Raw genomic sequence first — 19086 nt, 5'->3', positions numbered from 1 at the left:
TCCAGCGTATGTCCATGTTGTAAGTTGATACAAGTGTGAAAGAAAGAGAGTAACTTTTCTATCCAGAATGACCTTTGGTACACGAAGCTCAATTTTCTTCTCAAAAGACAGAGAACCTCACAGAATTCCATGCCCATGTGCACACAGAGCTCCCAGCAGTCTCTGTCTCCCTCCAGCTCATGCTATGGACAGCCTATTAGTGGAAGGCTTTGGACTTGTACCAAGTGACTTGGGTTAGAGTTACGCCCCCAGGCATCTTTAACCTGGTCTTTGTGTGACTCTCTCAACTTCTCTTGAGCTTCCATTTACATCTTTTGTTGAACGTGGTGGATGAGACATGACCCACTGATCTCTCAGGGCTGCTGGGAAGTTGGGACAACTGAGTGGAGACACTTTAAAGCTCAAGGGCTTTGCTGGTGGCTCCGTGGTGAAGAAGCCGCCTGCCAGTGCGGGGGACATGGGCTCGATCCCTGGTCTGGGACGATCCCACATGCCACAGGACAACAAAGCCCATGAGCCACAACTACTGAGCCTGTGCTCTAGAGCCCAGGAGCTGCAACTACGGAGCCCATGTGCCACAAGTACTGAAGCCCACATGCCTTAAAGCCCATGCGCCACAAGAGAAGCCACTGCAATGAGAAGCCCGCACAGCAATGAAGACCCAGCACAGCCGAAAAGAAATAAATACGTAATTTTTTAAAAAAGAAAAAGCTCAATATACTCCTAGGGAAGCTGATCCCTGACACAGAGTAAATGCTTCACTCTGTAGCATCTAGGGTATGAAGGAATAAGATTGCAGCCAGGGGGCACTGTGATGTGTAGGAAAGGCTCCCAGAAGGAGGTCACAGCTAAGGCAAGATGAAAAGGAAGATTAGAACCAGCCAAGAAAATGGGGGAAGTGGGGAGAAAACCATTGTTGGCAGAGAGAAGAGCATGCACAAAGGTCTAGAGGAGAAAATACGTGGTATTCTGGAAAGAAGCCCAGTGTGGCTGGATCATGTTCCGTTCTCCCTGGGTGCCTCCCTGAAGTCTGTGCACGGAACTTTCTAGGTCCTGCCCACATACACTGTTGACCAATGAGTGCTCCCCGCACGCTCACAACCTCATCAACTGCCCCAGGCATCCTGCACTCTTCCTCTCTGCTCAGCCATTCTGGTACTAAGCTCTCTTTAACTTCACTTCAGTCCTTTGTCACCTTCATTCATTAAATCCAGATATACCCAGATCTATGTCTCTCCCCTTCTAATACTGCCCCATCCCTCCCAGATGCCCCCAAAGTTTCTATTCCTGGCTCTCTTTATGATCCTATTCCCCATTCAATGATCTACTTCCCAGATGCCATTTTATTTTAAATGACTGATGAGCTAATATCAACCAAGGTTAATTTCACAGCCAATCAGCACCACACACGTGGCAAACATCTGTGAAAAAAGGCTTAGAAAAGGACTTCCTAACATCAGACTTGGAGGCATTGGATCTAGAAGGAGACAGAGACAATGAATCAAAGCAGGACGAGAAAAAGGTCCTGAATGAGCCAGTTGACATATTTTCTTACGCATGAGGCACAGAGCTGGAGGTTGAAGGAGACACTAAAATGCCTCAGATATGGTCCCTGCCAGAAAGATGTTATAATTTATTTTGGAGCGATAAGAGGAAATTAGAAAGAAAATGGAAAGAGCAAACTGCCAACCTTTTAGACAGTTTATTAAGGTCCCTTTCATGCACTTGACTTCAAGCTAAAGAGATTATTTTCCCTCAACCCTGCTGCTTAGCTTTGTTCAGGAAAGAGTTGACTAGTATGTGTTGACAGTGTAGACTCACAGATGCCGTTGTGCAGCGTCAACTTAAAAAATGCACTATGTGAATGCACAGTGCAAGTTAAGTTTTATTTGGGGGCAAAATGAGGACTATAAGCCCAGGAGACAGCATCTCAGAGAACTCTAAGAAACCGCTCCAACGAGGCAGAGAGGGAGGTCAGTATATACGTGATTTTGGTGAACATCATATGAGATGTATATATATATGCTTGATTGCATGTACTCCCTTCGCCAAAATCATCCCCTCTGCCTCTTTGGAGCAGTTTCTTAGAGTTATCTGAGATGCTGTCTCCTGGGCTTATAGTCCTCATTTTGCCCCCAAATAAAACTTAACTTGCATTGTGCATTCACATTGTGCATTTTTTAAGTTGACGCTGCACAATGGCATCTGTGAGACACATACACACATACATACATGTATATATATTGCAGAAGGTTTCTGCTAGTACGGAGGAGCAGTCATCACCATGAAGGATTTCGAGCGCTTTTCTAGATCTGGGGAGATGCAGGAATTGGGCTCACAAAATCAGCTCCTGAAAATATCTAGCCTTCTGAAGACCTGTCCTGCCAGTCTTTCCTGAGCGCAGAGTGCCTCATTTCTGCTCTCCACCTTGAATTCCTTTTAGGGGGTGTTGAAAATCAACAGCTGCAGCAGCACATGATTTAATCCTTGTAGAGGTAGATGGCAAGTGCCAATACATAGTTAACAGTGTGGGGCTCAGAATGCCAGGACAAGAGGGGGTCTGGGTCTGCGGTGACCGGATGAGCCCGCTTCTTTGGAGTTTGGTGGGTAGGCTTCCTTACGATCATCTGTGGGAGGATATTTACAGTGAGAGAAACTGGGAGCTTTAAGAGGCATGCAGGGTAGCCTCCCATCTAAGGATGAAATCCTTTCCGTGGTGACAACCCTCTCAGGAAAACTTTGGGTTTCCAGAGAAAAAACTTTGGGTTTTAGAGTTACATGGATCTGGCCGAAGTCCCAGTTCTATCTCTTATTAACTGTGTGACCATGGGTGAGTTTCTAAAATTTTCTACATCTGGAACTCTTGAACAATCAGGATTCTTGGTTACAAGTGACAGAAAATCCCACTGGAAAGACTTTGCATGGTGTTTTCTTCTGCAATCAAACATGAGACTTTTTTTCTGTGGCAACAACCAATTCTCCAATTCTATGACACCAATTGAATGTTCAGGATGATTTGTTAGAATGATTTACAGAACTCAGGTAATCACTTTGCTTATGGTTACTGGTTCAATAGACAGTGAAAGTGAAAATGTCACTTGCTCAGTTGTGTCCAGCTCTTTGCAGCCCCATGAACTGTAGCCCACCAGGTTCCTCTACCCATGGAAATTTCCAGGTAAGAATACTAGAGTGAGTTGCCATTTCCTGCTCCAAGGGATCTTCCAGATCTGGGGATTGAATCCAAGTCTCTTATGTTGCCTAAATTGTCAGGAGATTCTTTACCACTAGTGCCACCTGGGAAGCCCCTGGTTTAATAGAAAGGGGTACAATTCAGGGAGTCATATATAGATGTGCGAGTTGGACCATAAAGAAGATTGAGCACTGAAGAATTGATGCTTTTGAACTGTGGTGTTGGAGAAAACTCTTGAGTACCTTGGACAGCAAGGAGATCAAACCAGTCAATCCTAAAAGAAGTCAACACTGAATATTCATTGGAAGGACTGATGCTGAAGCTGAAGCTCAAATACTTTGGCTGCCTGATGCGAAAAGCTGACTCATTAGAAAAGACCCTGATTCTGGGAAAGATTGTAGGCAGGAGAAGGGGATGACGGAGGACAGAGGATGAGATGGTTGGATGGCATCACCAACTCGATGGACATGAGTTTGAGCAAGCTCTAGGAGATGGTGAAGGACGGGGAAGCCTGGCGTGCTGCAGTCCATGGGGTCACAAAGAGTCAGACAGGACCGAGCAATTGAACAACAACAGCGATTCAGGAACAGCTAAATGGAACAGGTGCAGTGTGAGTGCGTGTGTGTGCATGCATGTGTGTGCACATGTGTGTGCGTGGATGTGTATGTGCGTGTGCATGCGTGTGTGCGTGTAGATTCCTCTCCAGGTGTGTCATCCTCTAGCACCCTGATGTGTTCACTAACCCAGCAGCTCCCCCAAGTCTTCTGGTTCAAATCTGTTCTTTTTTTTAAACAGTCCAATCTCCAGCCATTCCTCTCGCTCTGAAGGTCAGTGGTGGGAGCTGAATGTTCCAACTCTCTAATCTCTTCGTCTTTCTGGTGCCCAGTCCTATCCTGGGGCCATTTAGATATCCTATTCCACATCATCCCACTAGCAGAAACTCAGGTGTGACCAAAAGGGAGCCAGTACAACAAAAATCACTATTTCTCAAGAAATTTCAAGGACTTTAGGAGCTGTCTGAAGGAATCAGGGACAAAGACTAAATGTACATTTTTATTATTTGTTGTTTAGTCACTAAGTCATGTCTGACTCTGTAGGACCCCATGGACTATAGCCCACCAGGCTCTTCTGCTTATGGAGTTTCCCAGGGAAGAATACTGGAATGGGTTGCCATTTCCTCCTCCAGGGAAACTTCCTGACCCAGGAATCAAACCCGTGTCTCCTGCATTGCAGGCAGATTCTTTAGCACTGAGCCACCTGGGAAGTCCATATATTTATTATACCACAGGGTTTAATTATGACAAGGAGTTTTAGAAAGTTGGGGCTTATGTAATTGAACTATCCATTGCTTGTGCTCACTAGGGACTCATCTACTTTTAGAGTTCACTTCCTCCATTTCTCAGCTTCAGCTCACCCTTGCATGGGGTACATTCTAAGGCAGACTCTCAACAAGAGAAAGCAAATGGATTGCTGATAGCTTGAAACGTGTCTTCTTAGAGCTTAGTAACTTCTCCAGGCAGAAACCTTTTCTTTGTTTCAGGAGAAAAAAAAAAATCTCAGAATTTCTCTCTTTGATCTGACATGGGTTAATCACATGGCCAGGGAATAATACACTTTGATTCAAGCACGTATCCCTGAAATTAGACTTGGGCTTCATCCAAATTACAAGAACCAAGAATGGGGAGTGAGTGGTTTCTTGAGGGAAAGTGGAGTTTCTCTCACCAGTGGGAAGGGAGGAATGTGGTGGCTGGGCAGGAATAGCTACTCAGTCTCTTCTTGTCTGTAAAGTGTTGTGGTGTATGTGCCGGTTGGAAAAGAGGTTCCAGACATGAGGCAGAATGAGAGGAGAAGAGAGTTTATTAGAGCTGGAAACACTGTTAAAACAGCCGGTTGGCTTAAGGAAGAGTCTGTGCCTTTCATGGGCTAGTGGCCGATGTTTATAGCAGCAGGACAAAGAAAATTCCTGCTGGAAGGGTAGCATTAGGTGATTGGTTAGGATGCTGCAGGGTGTATATTTTACCTACTATGGAGTCAGGGAATGGCCAGTTCTGAGTGCCCGGTGCGGGGCGCGGGAGGCTCAGGGCAACAGCTGCTATGGGGTTCAGTCAGTTCTGGAGACTTTTGTCCTGTCACCTCGGTACAAGGATCCACACCTGTGACCTTGGTGTAGGGCTCCACGTAAAGGAAGGATAATCATCTCTTCCCTCGGCTCTATAGTCTTCTCCAATTCTTCTTCTATGATAATTTACACCCTTAGACTCTGCAACATGCATGGGGTGTGTTCTTTGAGTCTTTGTCCAGCTATATGAAGGGCTTCTCACATGGCTTGGTGGTAAAGACTCCGCCTGCCAATGTAGGAGACTCAGGTTCAAATCCCTTGGTCGGGAAGATCCCCTGGAGGAGGAAATGGTAACCTGCTCCAGGACTCTTGCCTGGGAAATCCCACGGATAGAAGAACCTGGTGGGCTGAAGTCCACGGGGTCTCAAAGAGTCGGACACAACTGAGCGACTGAGTGAACATGCACACCAGGTGTGTGTAATAAAGCCTCCAGCAATTCCTTCAGGGGATGAAACCAGAGTTCCATAATGTTTCTTACTGGATAAAATTTGTCCATATTTTTCTAGACTTGCATGCATCCCTTTCCCCTCCTGGTTATACCCTGAGAATTCACAGAGTACAATATTCTTCTCCAGCCCAGATCATCTCACTCCTTGATGTGTTTTTCATTTGAGCCCATATTTCATTTGAAAATGTCAAAATACTGCCCACACATGGCCAGAACCCAGCTGAGAGGAGAGTCACTTTATAAAATCTGCCAAATGGGGTTTGGTGCTTGTCTGATCATGAATCATGAATGCTTTTAGGACAGATGGTGTAATCATATCCAAGAAGAATGCCCTTTCGAAGGGGGGGGATGCTAATCAGATCACGTGACATAAGAGCTTCACATCTGTCACGTGAGCAGCCACACATGGCAGACAGGGAGCTTTCTTAACCTTCAGCTTGTTTCTGTTCTGGAAGTGGTTAGCATTTACTTAGTGTGTTCAGGAAACCCTTGCAGGGGGCTGACTACACTGATGGACTGATTAACCCATCTAGTACATGTACGCTCAGATCCTCCTGCATGCCAGGCATTGCTATACATGATTTAACTCTATGGAGCTTTCCTTCTAGTTGGGTGGTTGGTTAAGTCACTAAGTCATGTCCGACTCTTGCGACCCCAGGGACTGTAGCCTGCTAGGCTCCTCTGTCCATGCGATTCTCAAGGCAAGAATATCGGAGTGGGTTGCTATTTCCTTCTCCAGGGGATCTTCCTGACCCAGGAATTGAACCCAGATCTCCTGCATTGTAGGCAGATTCTTTACCAACTGGGCTACAAGGGAAGCCACTCTAGTTGGGAAAGGTGAGTAATTAATAAGCGTATGAGTGTTTGCTAAGTCGATTTCAGTTGTGTCCGACTCTTTGTGGCCCCATGGACTGTAGCCCACCAGGCTCCTCTGTCCATGGATTTCCCAGGCAAGAACGCTGGAGTGGGTTGCCATTTCCTTTTCCACAGGATCTTCCTGTCCCAGGGATTGAACCCCAGTCTCCTGCATTAGCAGGCAGATTCTTCACCATCAAGCCACCTTAGGGAGGCCAGATTTCCTCTTCCTCCAGCCCCAGTGACCCAGAGATCATATCTGGGGCTGCATTAGAGTCTTCAGCCATGGCCCAAGTTCACAGAAGCCGGATGGCTTTATTCTCTGAGAGTCCTGGACTCACCAGTCTTCCGAACATGCCAGGCTCCTGGCCCCTCCAGCCCTCTTATGTGAGCTCTTCCCTTCTGCCAAAGAACTCTCTAATCTGTTTCTGCCCTCCTCCTCACCCTTGAGGTCTCATCTCAGCACCTGACTCTTCTGGGGAGCCCTCCTGACCATCCCCAGGGAAGTAGCCCACAGCCCTGCTCCTTTCCTGGGTTCCCACTTTACTTCGGAGATAATTCCAGGTTAGCAATTATTTTGAATTGTAACAGTCCTCTTAGATTGCAGACTTCTCAAGAGTTGGACATGTGTGTGTGTGTGTTTATGTATGCACACATGCTCGTGCGTATGCCCATATTTGTTTGTGATTGTGTGGTTGTATTTTTATGTGGGCGTTTGCATGCAGTTAGAACACCTGTCATATATGAGCCAGGACTCCAAAGGAGCTTTTAGCTTTCGAACAAGTAAGTCCAGGGAGATCAGTAAAGGAAAAGAGAGAGGAGAGCTGTCAAGATAAAAGTTATACTTCAGCATCCATAAGAGGAGCTAAGATGGCTTCACTGTGCCCTTGGTTACCCACGGAGGTAGATATGTGAAAAACCAGAGGAAAGACATTAACCCTAATGAATCTGGCTCTTTCTCTGGGCGAAATCCTTGCACTCTGGCAGGTCAGGTCTTCGCTTGCATAGTAGCTCACTGTGAACAGGCTTTTACAGTTGAAATATTCAGTCATTCATTTTGTCTCTGTTATTTTCCTTCCCTGGGGCAAATTCACCTTCACACAATAATTACCTTTATTCAGAGTCTTCCAAAAATGTCATTGGGTTTGATAGCTGCCGAGCTTGAATTTGCACTTCCTCGCGTCAGCATCACTGAGCTCCTTCACCTGGGCAGACAGCAGGACCGCGCCAGTTTTTGCTTTCCATCATACACAACGGGCAGCTCAAAGAAGGGTGGGGAGGAAGCAAGCAGGTTTGGGGAAAACGCCGCTTCCTTGGGAAACATATAAAATGCGTGTGCATGCGCTAAGTCGCTTCAATCCCATCTGACTCTTTGCGACCCCATGGACGACTGTAGCCTGCCAGGCTCCACTATCCATGGGATTTCCCAGGCAAGAATACTGGAGTGGGTTGCTATTTTCCTTCTCCAGAGGATCTTCCCAACCCAGGGATCAAACTCCTCTGTCTCTAATGTCTCCTTCATTGACAGGTGAGTTGTTCTTTTTTTTTTTTTTACCACTAGCACCACCTGGAAAGCCTGCATATAAAATACTCTTGTAAGTAGAACTACACAATTTTTTAAAAAAATTATTATTTATTTGGCTGCATTGGATCTTAGTTGCAGCACACAGGATCTTCGCTCTTTGTTGTGGCATTCTATCTCTTAGTTCTAGTTCTTTGACCAGGGCTTGAACCTGGGGCCCCTGAATGGGGAGAGTGGAGTCTCAGCCACTGGACCACAAGGGAAATCCCAGAGGTGCAGAAAAACCACCACCACCACCACCAAAAAAGCAAACTGAAGGAAGGAAGGAAAGAAAGAAGGAAGGAAGGAAGAAATAGAAAGGCCGACCAGTGGATTGGGAACCTGCTCTGTTTTCAGAATTGGGCACTGACTTTGGGCGCCTTGTTTCCCATTCCTGATCTCTAGTGAATTCAGAGTATTATGAGTGTGTTTTAAAGATCTCTTCTGATTTAAACATCCTTTGAAACAATGTGATTGTTCAATGTTTATGTATTTACTTTTTTGAGTTTTTACTTTTTTGCCATCAGATGAGTAGAATAAAATAAGATTTAGATGGAACCATAGTTACTGATTTAGATCAATCTAATAAAAAAACTAAATGCGTTCTTGCTCCAGGAAGCTGGCAGCAGTAGGCTCCTGCAGAGCTGGGGCCCAGGGGAGCAGACCAGGAGAGGAAGCCAGGCTGCCGGAGGCTGCATCCGTTGCCCAGGCTCCCCATACCTGGGGGAAGGCCTCTCCTGGGTGGGCAGGTTTTGCATCACGAAGCAGCGCATTCCTGATTCTCACTGTGTGATGTGAAAGTCTAAGAAATGAAAATATAAAGGAGCCATTTATCAAAATCCTCAGCGTGATTAGACCAGTGAACTGTGCATCAGTTCATTTGTACTTATTAAGTATTGAAATGACAGCAACCAGTGACTGTCATTGTATCAGCCCAGCCCCATTAAAGTGGAAAAACAACTAAGTTTCCTTAAAGAAGACTGCATGGGCTGGTCCACTGGGTGGTTCAGGGTGTATATCAAGATTTCGAGCCATTGGTTTAGTATATTTTGCTCTGGATAAAGGCATCGTCTCCCAGGCCGCGAATTCAACATCCTTGTTTGGGAGAGAGGTGGTCAGAGGAGCTGGCAGCCTTGATTGTCAGGTGAGAAACTTTCTTCCTGTCCAAATCCTTCCCCCAACCAGGAAGGAGAGCAGAGGTGGGCTAGAGTTGGGAGTCCAGCTGTGATGGTTTATTTATTTATTTGCAATTAAAAAAAACTTACCTTTTGTCTGTGCCACACGGCTTGTGGGATCTTAGCTCCCTGACACATGCCCCCCTGCATTGCCACCCACAGTCTTTACCACTGGACCACAGGGAAGTCCTGTGATGGTTGATTTTATATGTCGACTTAACCAATGGTTCCCCGTTGTTTGGTGAAACTCCAGTTTAGATTTTGCTGTGGGGGTCCTTTAAAAATGTGATTGACATTGACATCAGTAGACTTTGAGTAAAGCAGATTACCCTTTGTGGATGGGCCTGATTCAATCCCTTGCAGGCCTTAAAAGTAAGGACTGAAGTTTCCTGAAAAGGAAGGAATGCTCAAAACTGCAATATAGAAACCTGACCAAAGTTCCCAGCCTGCTTCAACATCAACTCTTAATTGAATTTCTAGTCTGTTCTAGAGATTTCAGACTTGCCACCCCACAGTCTCATAATTCAATTCCTAACATTTCCTTTTTCTCTTTACAGATCTAACCTATATCTATATGATTCCCACTGGTTCTATTTCTCTGAAGAATACTTCTGACTAATACACCAGCCCTGTTTCCACACTCCCCCGCCACTGAAATAGTTTTCTCCCCATGTACTGTCAGTTTCCTCATCTGTGAAATGGGTGTAAAGTAACATCCCTATTAAGTCCACTAAGAGTTTTGAAAACATATTCCGTTACCTCCTGTGTTAGAATCTCTTCCCAGGCTGCACTTCAGAATTAGCTTTGTATTCTCTCAATAATATGAATGCCTGAGCCCCTTCTCCTGAGATTCTGGGTCAGTAGAAGATTCATAGTCTTTAAAATGTGTCCCAGGTCAGTCTGATGTACCTGAAGTTGAGCACCATTGGCTTGGTGATAACACCCAACCTGCTTAGCAAATATTGTCACAATCTGATAACTTTCACCATTTCATATTCCAGTCTGGGCAAAAGGACCCTTCACATTTTCTTCTCCTGGTATTATTTTTAAAAAGATTTTTTGATGTGGACCATTTCTAAAGTCTTTATTGAATTTGTTACAATATCACTTCTGTTTTATGTTTTGGTTTTTTGGCCCTGAGATCAGGGATCAAATCTGCCCTACCTGCTTTGGAAGATGAACTGTTAACCACTGGACCCCCAGGGATGACCCTCTCTTGGTATTTTGGCACACACTCTTTCATCTGCCTGAAATCTACCCTGCCGTAAATGCAACCTCAATTAAGGTTTGAGTCCTTAACTTAGGGGCTTCCCAGGTGGCACTGGTGGTTAAAGAACCTGGCTGCCAGTGAAGGTAGATGTAAGAGATGTGGGTTTGATCTCTGGGGCAGGAAGAGCCCCTGGAGGAGGGTATGGCAACCCACTCCAGTATTCTTCTCTGGAGAATCCCGTGGACAGAGGAGCCTGGTGGGCTATGGTGCATAGGGTTGCACAGAGTCGGACACAACTGAAGTGACTTATTATGCATGCACACCTTAACTTAGCTCCTGCTGCTGCTAAGTCGCTTCAGTCATGTCCGACTCTGTGCGACCCCATAGACGGCAGCCCACCAGGCTCCCCCGTCTCTGGGATTCTCCAGGCAAGAACACTGGAGTGGGTTGCCATTTCCTTCTCAATGCATGAAAGTGAAAAGTGAAAGTGAAGTCGCTCAGTCATGTCCGACTCCTAGCGACCCCATGGACTGCAGCCTACCAGGCCCCTCCGTCCCTGGGATTTTCCAGGCAAGAGTACTGGAGTGGGGTGCCATTGCCTTCTCCTAGCTCCTGTTAAGGAGACGCTTTTCCAATCTTCAGGAGCCCCTGCCCATACCTGTAAGATCTCTGCTGTGATGTTGATCACATTAAATGACTATCTAACCACGCTTCTCTATTTGAGTGCAAACTTCAAAGCTGGGCCTCACGTCTTTGGGTCTTCATTACCTAGCATGATCCTGACATATTAAGCACAATAAATGTTTGCTTAATTTAAATTACAAAGCGAAGCTCCTCTTGTATGGATTCTACACTCACCAAGCAACCTTTTGATAATCTGACTTCCCTGGTAGCTGCTGCTGATGGAGCGAACGCATGTTCTGTCAGATGGATGTGAGTGTCTGGGCCACATGACAGGGCATTCATTTCTAGCAGCAAATTAATAAATTGGAGTCCTGGTTTACACATACAAAGTTTGTGGAATGAATGGCTTGCTTATGGTCATAACTCAATTATCTAAATACAGATGATCCTCCTAGCCTATTATCTGCAGACTGGTTTTTATTTATTGTCTTGAATTTGCTCTTTTTCTGGCCCTAAGCAGGCCCTTTTTCCTCCCTTGTGTGGATAATTGAAAGCTGACACTGAATGTGACCCCCATCAGAGAGACAGTTTTATAAAGCATTGGTGTGGTGTCATTATTAATGTCCCTGATGGTTTGGATTACACAGCTAGGATGGAATTAACCAGATGTTGGCATTGCTGATCCACTGAGGCTGCTGAAGCAAAATCTAACTTCACATAGCAGCTGTGTCAGCCTGTCAAGAAAGCAGGGGTCCTTACTTCTCAGCTGGAAGTGGGGTGATGGGGAGTGAGTCAGGCTGACTTGTAAGTAGACACTGATCTTTCTTACATTTAGGTTAGACAGATAGATGGGCCAATGAATGCTGTACATCCCGAGCACCACATACTCTAAATAACTACGTAGGTCTTCTCTTCTTTCACTCTCCCCTGGGCCAGAGGAGCATGCTTCATCCTTTATTCACTTTTTATAGCTTCCAGTACTTGCTTTTGGCCTTATCTGGTGGCTCTGATGGTAAAGAATCTGCCTTCAATGCAGGAGATGTAAGGGATTGAGACATGGGTTCAATCCTTGGGTTGGGAAGATCCCCTGAAGAAGAGAATGGCATCCTGTTCCAGTATTCTTGCCTGGGAAGTCTCATGGACGTAGGGACCAGGTGGGGCTACAGTCCGTAGGATCACAAAGACAGACAGGACTGAGTGACTAACACACACATACACACACACTTGCTTTCACACACAGTGTTGGGGAAAGCCCAAGAACTCTGTAAATACTTAATAACTGGTGCAAGGCCAGGGGATTAAGGGCCACAGTAAATACACACCCAGATGCACAGATGCTCACATGTTCTTTGTTACACAAGAGAGAAGTGTACATTGCAGGAAAATGAGGAAGTGCCAAGAAGAGGAAAAAGAAAATGAAAAACAGTTATATCCACTCCTTACCATCAAAACCTGTCAATTCCAGTTGTGTGTATGTTGTGTGTGTGTGTGCACATATGTCCATCAACAGATGAATGGATGGAGAAGATGTGGTATTAGAGACAATGGAATCCTACTCAGCCATTAGAAGGAATGAAACTGGGGCATTTGCAGTGGTGTGCATAGACCTAGACTCGGTCATACGGAGTGAAGTCAGTCAGAAAGAGAAAAACAAATATTGTATATTAACGCATTTATGTGGAATCCAGGAAAATGGTACAAATGAACCTATTTGCAGGGCAGGATTATAAATGCAGTTGTAGAGAGTGGATGTGTGGGCACAGGGAGGAAACAGGATGAACCAGGAGACATTGATGTATACACGCTGTCGTGTGTGAAACAGACAGCTAGTGGGGAACCTGCTGCACAGCACGGGGAACTCAGAATGGTGCTGTGTGGTCACCTAGGCGGGTGGGAGGGAGGGCCACGAGGGGAGGGATATAGGTATGTATACAGCTAATCCACAACATTGCAAAGCACCTATGCATGTGTGCATGCTTGACTGCTCAGTCATGTCCAGCTCTTTGTGACTGCATGGACAGTAGCCGGCCAGGCTCCTCTGTCCATAGGATTTTCCAGGCAGGAATACTGGAATCAGTTCCCATTTCCTCCTTCAGGGGATCTTCCCAACCCAGGGGTCGAACCCAAGTCTCTTGAGTCTCCTGTGTTGGCAGGCAGGTTCTTTACCACTGTGCAACCTGGGAAGCCTGTAAAGCAAATATACCCCAATTTTAAAAAAGAAAGCAAAAAAAAAGCGGAAGCATATCTTTGTGTTCTTTTATAACTGTGTTTTGAAATACAACTGGATGTCATCAGCAAATTTTATTCTTTTAAAATATTAATATAGCATTACGTCCTAAGCAAAGATTTCACTAGGAAATCATTATCAAAAGTATCTCAAAGATGAGCTCTTGGAATCTAAACTGAGAAAGTTGGGCTTTTCCCCTCTGAATATATATTTGGCATTTATGTACATTGGTACACATCCTCAAAAAACATCATTAAAAATTAAATATTTAATTTGAACACAGAGATTTTATGTATTTTACATGTAGACACACGTATATATACATATAGACATGTACTTTGCGTCATTTCTCTGCTCAGAGTGAACAGTCTTTCTTTTCTTTATGCCCTACTTCCCTGCCTGTATGACTACCCCCTAATCCTACAGTAACATAGTCCATGCCAATGAATAGGAGAGTGCTTTTGCTATATGTCACTGAGCAACAAACCTCTGCAAAACTTGGTAGCTTAAAATAACCATTTATCATTTCTCATGGTTCTTTAGATCAGCAATTCAGGCTGGGTCCTTCTGCTAAGCACCTGTAGGGTTGTCAGATTTTGCAAATAAAAATACAAGACACCAAGTTAAATTTGAATTTCAGATACACAAAGAATAATTTTGTAGTATAAACACGTCCATGAGATACTTGAGACACAATTATGTGAAAACATTACTCTTTGTTTATCTGGAAAGAATATTTTAACACGGTGTTCGGTGTTTTAGTTTGTAACCTTATTCCCCTGGGGTTACTTGTTTGGCAGTAAAAAGAGCACTGATTATCCTCCATGAGACTCTTGTGCCCCAGTAAGCTGGATGTGACTTCTTCACATGGTGGGCTCAGAACAGCATGTCAAAAGGGCAAAGGTGGAAGCTACAAGGCCTTTTGGGACCTGGTGTTGGGCACCTTACGACATCACTTTCTCTTCATTCTATTGGTCAAGCAAGTCCCAGGGCCAGCTCACATTCAACAGCCAGGAAACAGGCTCTGATTTTTGATGGAAGGACCAGCAATGTGGCATAGCAAAGGGGCACGCATCCAGGGAGGAGAGGAATTGCTGCAGCCTTTTTGGCGACCAGAGAGTCAACACTCTTCTCTGTCAATTGAAAACACTGCCTTTTATTCTGTTGTACAATAATTTTTACCCATGGTCCATACTCGATATTTAGATGATTTCTTTTTATGCTGTCAGGAACTTTGTTGCAAAAAACAAAGATTTTTGTGCAATTTGTCCAATTTTGCGTACCTTTTTCATTTAAGAGTTAGAAAGAACTGCTTTACCACTTACCAGCTCTGTGTCCAGGGCAAAATCACTTAGCATCTTTGCCACTCATTTTCCTTATCTGCAAAATGGAGACAAAAATATGACTCAGCTCTTACTGGGGGGTTCCAGGTGTTGCTGGGGTAAAGAATCTGCCTTCTCTGGAGGAGATGCAGGAGACGCAGGTTTGATCCCTGGCTCGGGAAGAGTCCCTGGAAAAGGAAATGGCAACACACTCCAGTATTCTTGTCTGGAGGATCCCATGGACAGAAGAGCCTGGTGGGCTACAGTCCATGGGGTCCCAAAGACTCAGACATGACTGAGCAATTGAACACATATGTACATGCACCTCTTACTGGGAAGTTAAGTAGATTCTGAATACAAAATGATCCAGAACTGTTGGTCAGTCTTAATCAGAGAAATTCTTAGGAGTGAAATTATTTGGTTAAGAGGTGTAGAGATTTACTATATGCTAATAATTAAAAGAACTGTGTTTTGAATTAAGAAAAACAAGTCCAAGTTCTACAGCCTAGTGATTAAGACCTAAGACTTTAGGATGCAGAAACCTTGTTTCTGTAAGATTTTACTGGAATACGACTATGCCCTTTTGTTTATATAACATCTATCATTGTTTTTGAACTAGATTTGAGGAGTGCGGCAGAAATTAAGTGGCTCACAGCACAACGGAGATTTACTGTTTGACTCTTTATAGAAAGTTTTCCAACCTGTGACTTGGAGTAAGAGAGGTCTGGGCAGGAATCCGCCCTCTTCCCTGCGCCCTCTGTGTTGGCGGCATTATGCTTAGTGAAGGATAACACTTTAATTTTGATCTTCTACAAATTTAGTGGTTTCTGGGCAAGGAGGCAATTGACACCACTTTATCTACATCCAATGAAAGGGCTCCACAGAGTTGCAGCTACTTAGATACAACGCTTTATGTGTGCACGTGTGTATGTGTAAGAGTATGTGAGTGCCTCTGTGTGGATGTCTGTCTGTATATATGTGTATTCATGTGTATGTATATGTATGTAAATGTATACACGTACATGTGTGTGTATGTATATCTAAGTGTGTATATGTGTGTTTAGCCAGGGAACCAAGGGAGTGGTCATTCTTCATGAGCAGTTTAGAAAGTTTTATGCATTTTAACAATTTTTATTTATTTGGCTGCATTGAGTCTTAGCTGTGGCGTGCAGGATCTTGTGTTGCAGAGCACGGGCTCAGTAGTTACAGCACCCAGGCTTAGCTGTTCCACGCCATGTGGGATCTTAGTTCCCTGACTAGAAATCAAACCTGTGTCCCCTACATTGGAATGTGGATTCTTATCCACTGGACTACCAGGGAAGTCCCAGTTTTCTGCATTTTTAATACAGTAAGTCCCCTATTTACTATACGAATGAGTTCCCTTCCAAGATTGAATTCGAGTCCAATTTGTTTCTGTGTCCAACGAAGTTAGGCTAGGTGCCCACCTCATACAATGCGCCATATACTGCTGCTATTGATCTGGTTTCCACACATCCTGGGCTTGAAATAAAGACGTTGTACTACTGTCCTCTCTACTGCACTGTACAGTAAAGTATACAAAAGCACAACCTCTTGTACAGGCTACACACAAGTGACAATGTAGCCAGACACGTGAACCAGCTGACGTGATTGGGTCTTTGAAAGTTTGCAACTTGAAGGTTTGTATGTAGGGGATTTGCTGTAGTGCTGTTGACAGGACTGTTGCTGAGCATTGTTGAAAGCTGCCAGGAGAAGCGGTGTGAAAGCCTGAAACGTGGGAAAGATATAAAGAGGGTTATCACTGGCAGGAGTCTTCCAACGTGCCTACAGCCAGCAGCGCTGATCCTCGCTCTTGGTCCAGGTCCTTCTTAGCAGACAGCTCCATTGCTTTCTCCCTACTCCTGATGCTGGAACGGATCTTTCTTCTGCGCTCATCACTGCCTGAGGGGAATCTCCTGACCACGGACCATAGCAGGGATAGTTGGTAGGTTCTTAGCACTACATTCTAAGCTGAGCATGGCTAAACTTAGAGTTTCAAGGCGTGATATCTCCTTTCTTCCCTACAACAACACTGCCTCAGTTCAGTTCAGTTCAGTTGCTCAGTCGTGTCCGACTCTTTGCAACCCCATGAATCACAGCACGCCAGGCCTCCCTGTCCATCACCAACTCCAGGAGTTCACTCAACACTGTCTAGTCGGTCTTATTATCTTCTCTTTATAGATTCAGACCCAGAGGCTCAGAAAGTTCAAACAATTTTCATAAAGCCACACAACCATGTAAGGACAGGAGCTGGGACTTGACCAATGTGACTCCAAAAGCTTGTTCTTTCTACTGCACTCGGGAGTCAACAGTCTAGCAGAAAAGATGTAATGGTGCAAATATTATAATAAAGTCAGGATGAGATATATTCCATGTAGTGCTAGTAGTGTAACTACTTTCACTCATGTCTGACTCTTTGTGATCCTACTGACTATAGCCTACCAGGCTCCTCTGTCCATGGGATTCTCCAGGCAAGAATACTGGAGTGGATTGCCATTTTTTTTCTCCAGGGGGTCTTCCTGATTCAGGGATTGAACCTGTGTCTCTTACACCTCCTACATTGGCAGATGGGTTCTTCATCCTAGTGCCACCTGGGAAACCCATATTCCATACAGGCATTGATCTACCTGTTTATATTCCATACAAGAGGTAGATCAATGCTAGAAGGGTTCAGAAGAAAAAAGGGAAATATTCTGTAGAAGGAAGCCTTTGAACTAGATTATAATTCCATATGACTAAGGAAAAAAATGTTTTCCCTTCAAATCCCAGGTAGAGTTAAGGGGAAAAAGGATTTATACTGGGTCAAGATTTGGGAGGCAATTGACAGTCTTTACTTACCTACAGAAAATAAATTGATTTTTGAGGTAAGTTAGGGGTTGGCCAAGTATGGTCTTCGCTGCAGGACTCCTCTCTGGGAGGGCCCACATGTCTTAGGAGGTCACCTTTGGAACAGGTCCATCCTGGGCCCAAGAAAATGTTTCAGGCAGATCCAGCATCACTTTAATCTGGTTCTTTTCCTTTAGTGACTCGGTCTCTGTTGCATTTGCTCATGATGGAACCAGTCGAAGTAGCATGGTTGGGTGTTGGGGGCCCCTCTGCCCTGATCAGTCTTGTGAGGGAAGAACTGTTACTCTGCACCACTCTTCCAAGAGGGTTTCAGAACCAGGGTTAACAGTACTGACATGTTTATAAATTGTCTGTAGACAGTGGTTCCTAACCTCCACACCTGTTTTTTGTTTTTTTTTTTTTTAACTTTTTATTTTGTATTGGAGTATAGCCAATGAACAATGTTGTGATAATTCCAGGTGGACAGTGAAGGGACTCAGCCATAGATATACATGTATCCATTCTCCCCCAAACTCCCCTCCCATCCAGGCTGCCACATAACATTGAGCAGAGTTCCCTGTGCTAGACAGTAGGTCCTTGTTGGTTATCCACTTTAAGTGGAGCAGTATTTATTAACCCAGGCCTCCTGGACCCACTCCTCTGGTCTGACTGAGATGTGATGGGACATTTCCCCCTGAGCATTATGACAGATTCTGAGAGGCAGGTCCAAGGGCCCATCCCAGGAGGCAGTGTGGAGGAGTTGAGGAAGGATCTGTCCAAGGAAGCAGAGTGAATTCATGAACACAGCTGAGCATCTCTGTCTTTAATGGATGAGCTCACTCCTGTGCAGGTTTGAAGCATGGATTTCCCAGGTGGTTCAGTGGTAAAGAATCCGCCTGTGGGAGACACAGGAGACTCCAGTTTGATCCCTCGGTCAGGAAGATCCCGTGGAAAAGGAAATGGAAACCCACTCCAGTCTTCTTGCCTGGGAAATCTCGTGGACAGAGGAGCCTGGTGGGCTTCAGTTCCATGGGGTCGCAAAGAGTCGGACACAACTGAGCAGGCATGCATTTTCAAATTAAGATTCTCTGCTTGGGTGTTCCAACTGGAACTAGATGACTGAACACCCTTCAGCTCAGCCTCAGAGAGTCTGATTTTATTGGTCTGGGAAGGAGGCTGGCAATGGTGTTTTTTGAGTTTCTTTAAAATAAAGATTTTTTTGATGCCGACCATTTAAAAAGTCTTTATTGAATTTGTTATTACACTGCCTCTGCTTTATGTTCTGGCTTTTTGGCTGAGAGTCACGTAGAAGGTTAGTTCCCTGACCAGGGATGGAACCTGCACTCCCTGCGTTGGAGGGTGAATCTTAATCACTAGACTGACTGCCAGAGAAGTCCTGGCAATAGTGTTTTTACAACACTCCTGAAGTGATTTTGAAACGCAGTCAGTAGTGAGAATCACTGGGTTGTAATCCAGTCTGAATTCTCCCAATTTGCGTATGAGGAAACTGA

The sequence above is a fragment of the Bos grunniens genome, chromosome 21 (genome assembly GCF_055505025.1).
Source record: "Bos grunniens cultivar Pamir isolate PY7600 chromosome 21, Bosgru_T2T1.0, whole genome shotgun sequence".
Taxonomy (NCBI): Eukaryota; Metazoa; Chordata; class Mammalia; order Artiodactyla; family Bovidae; genus Bos; species Bos grunniens.
This window is presented reverse-complemented; position numbering follows the sequence as displayed.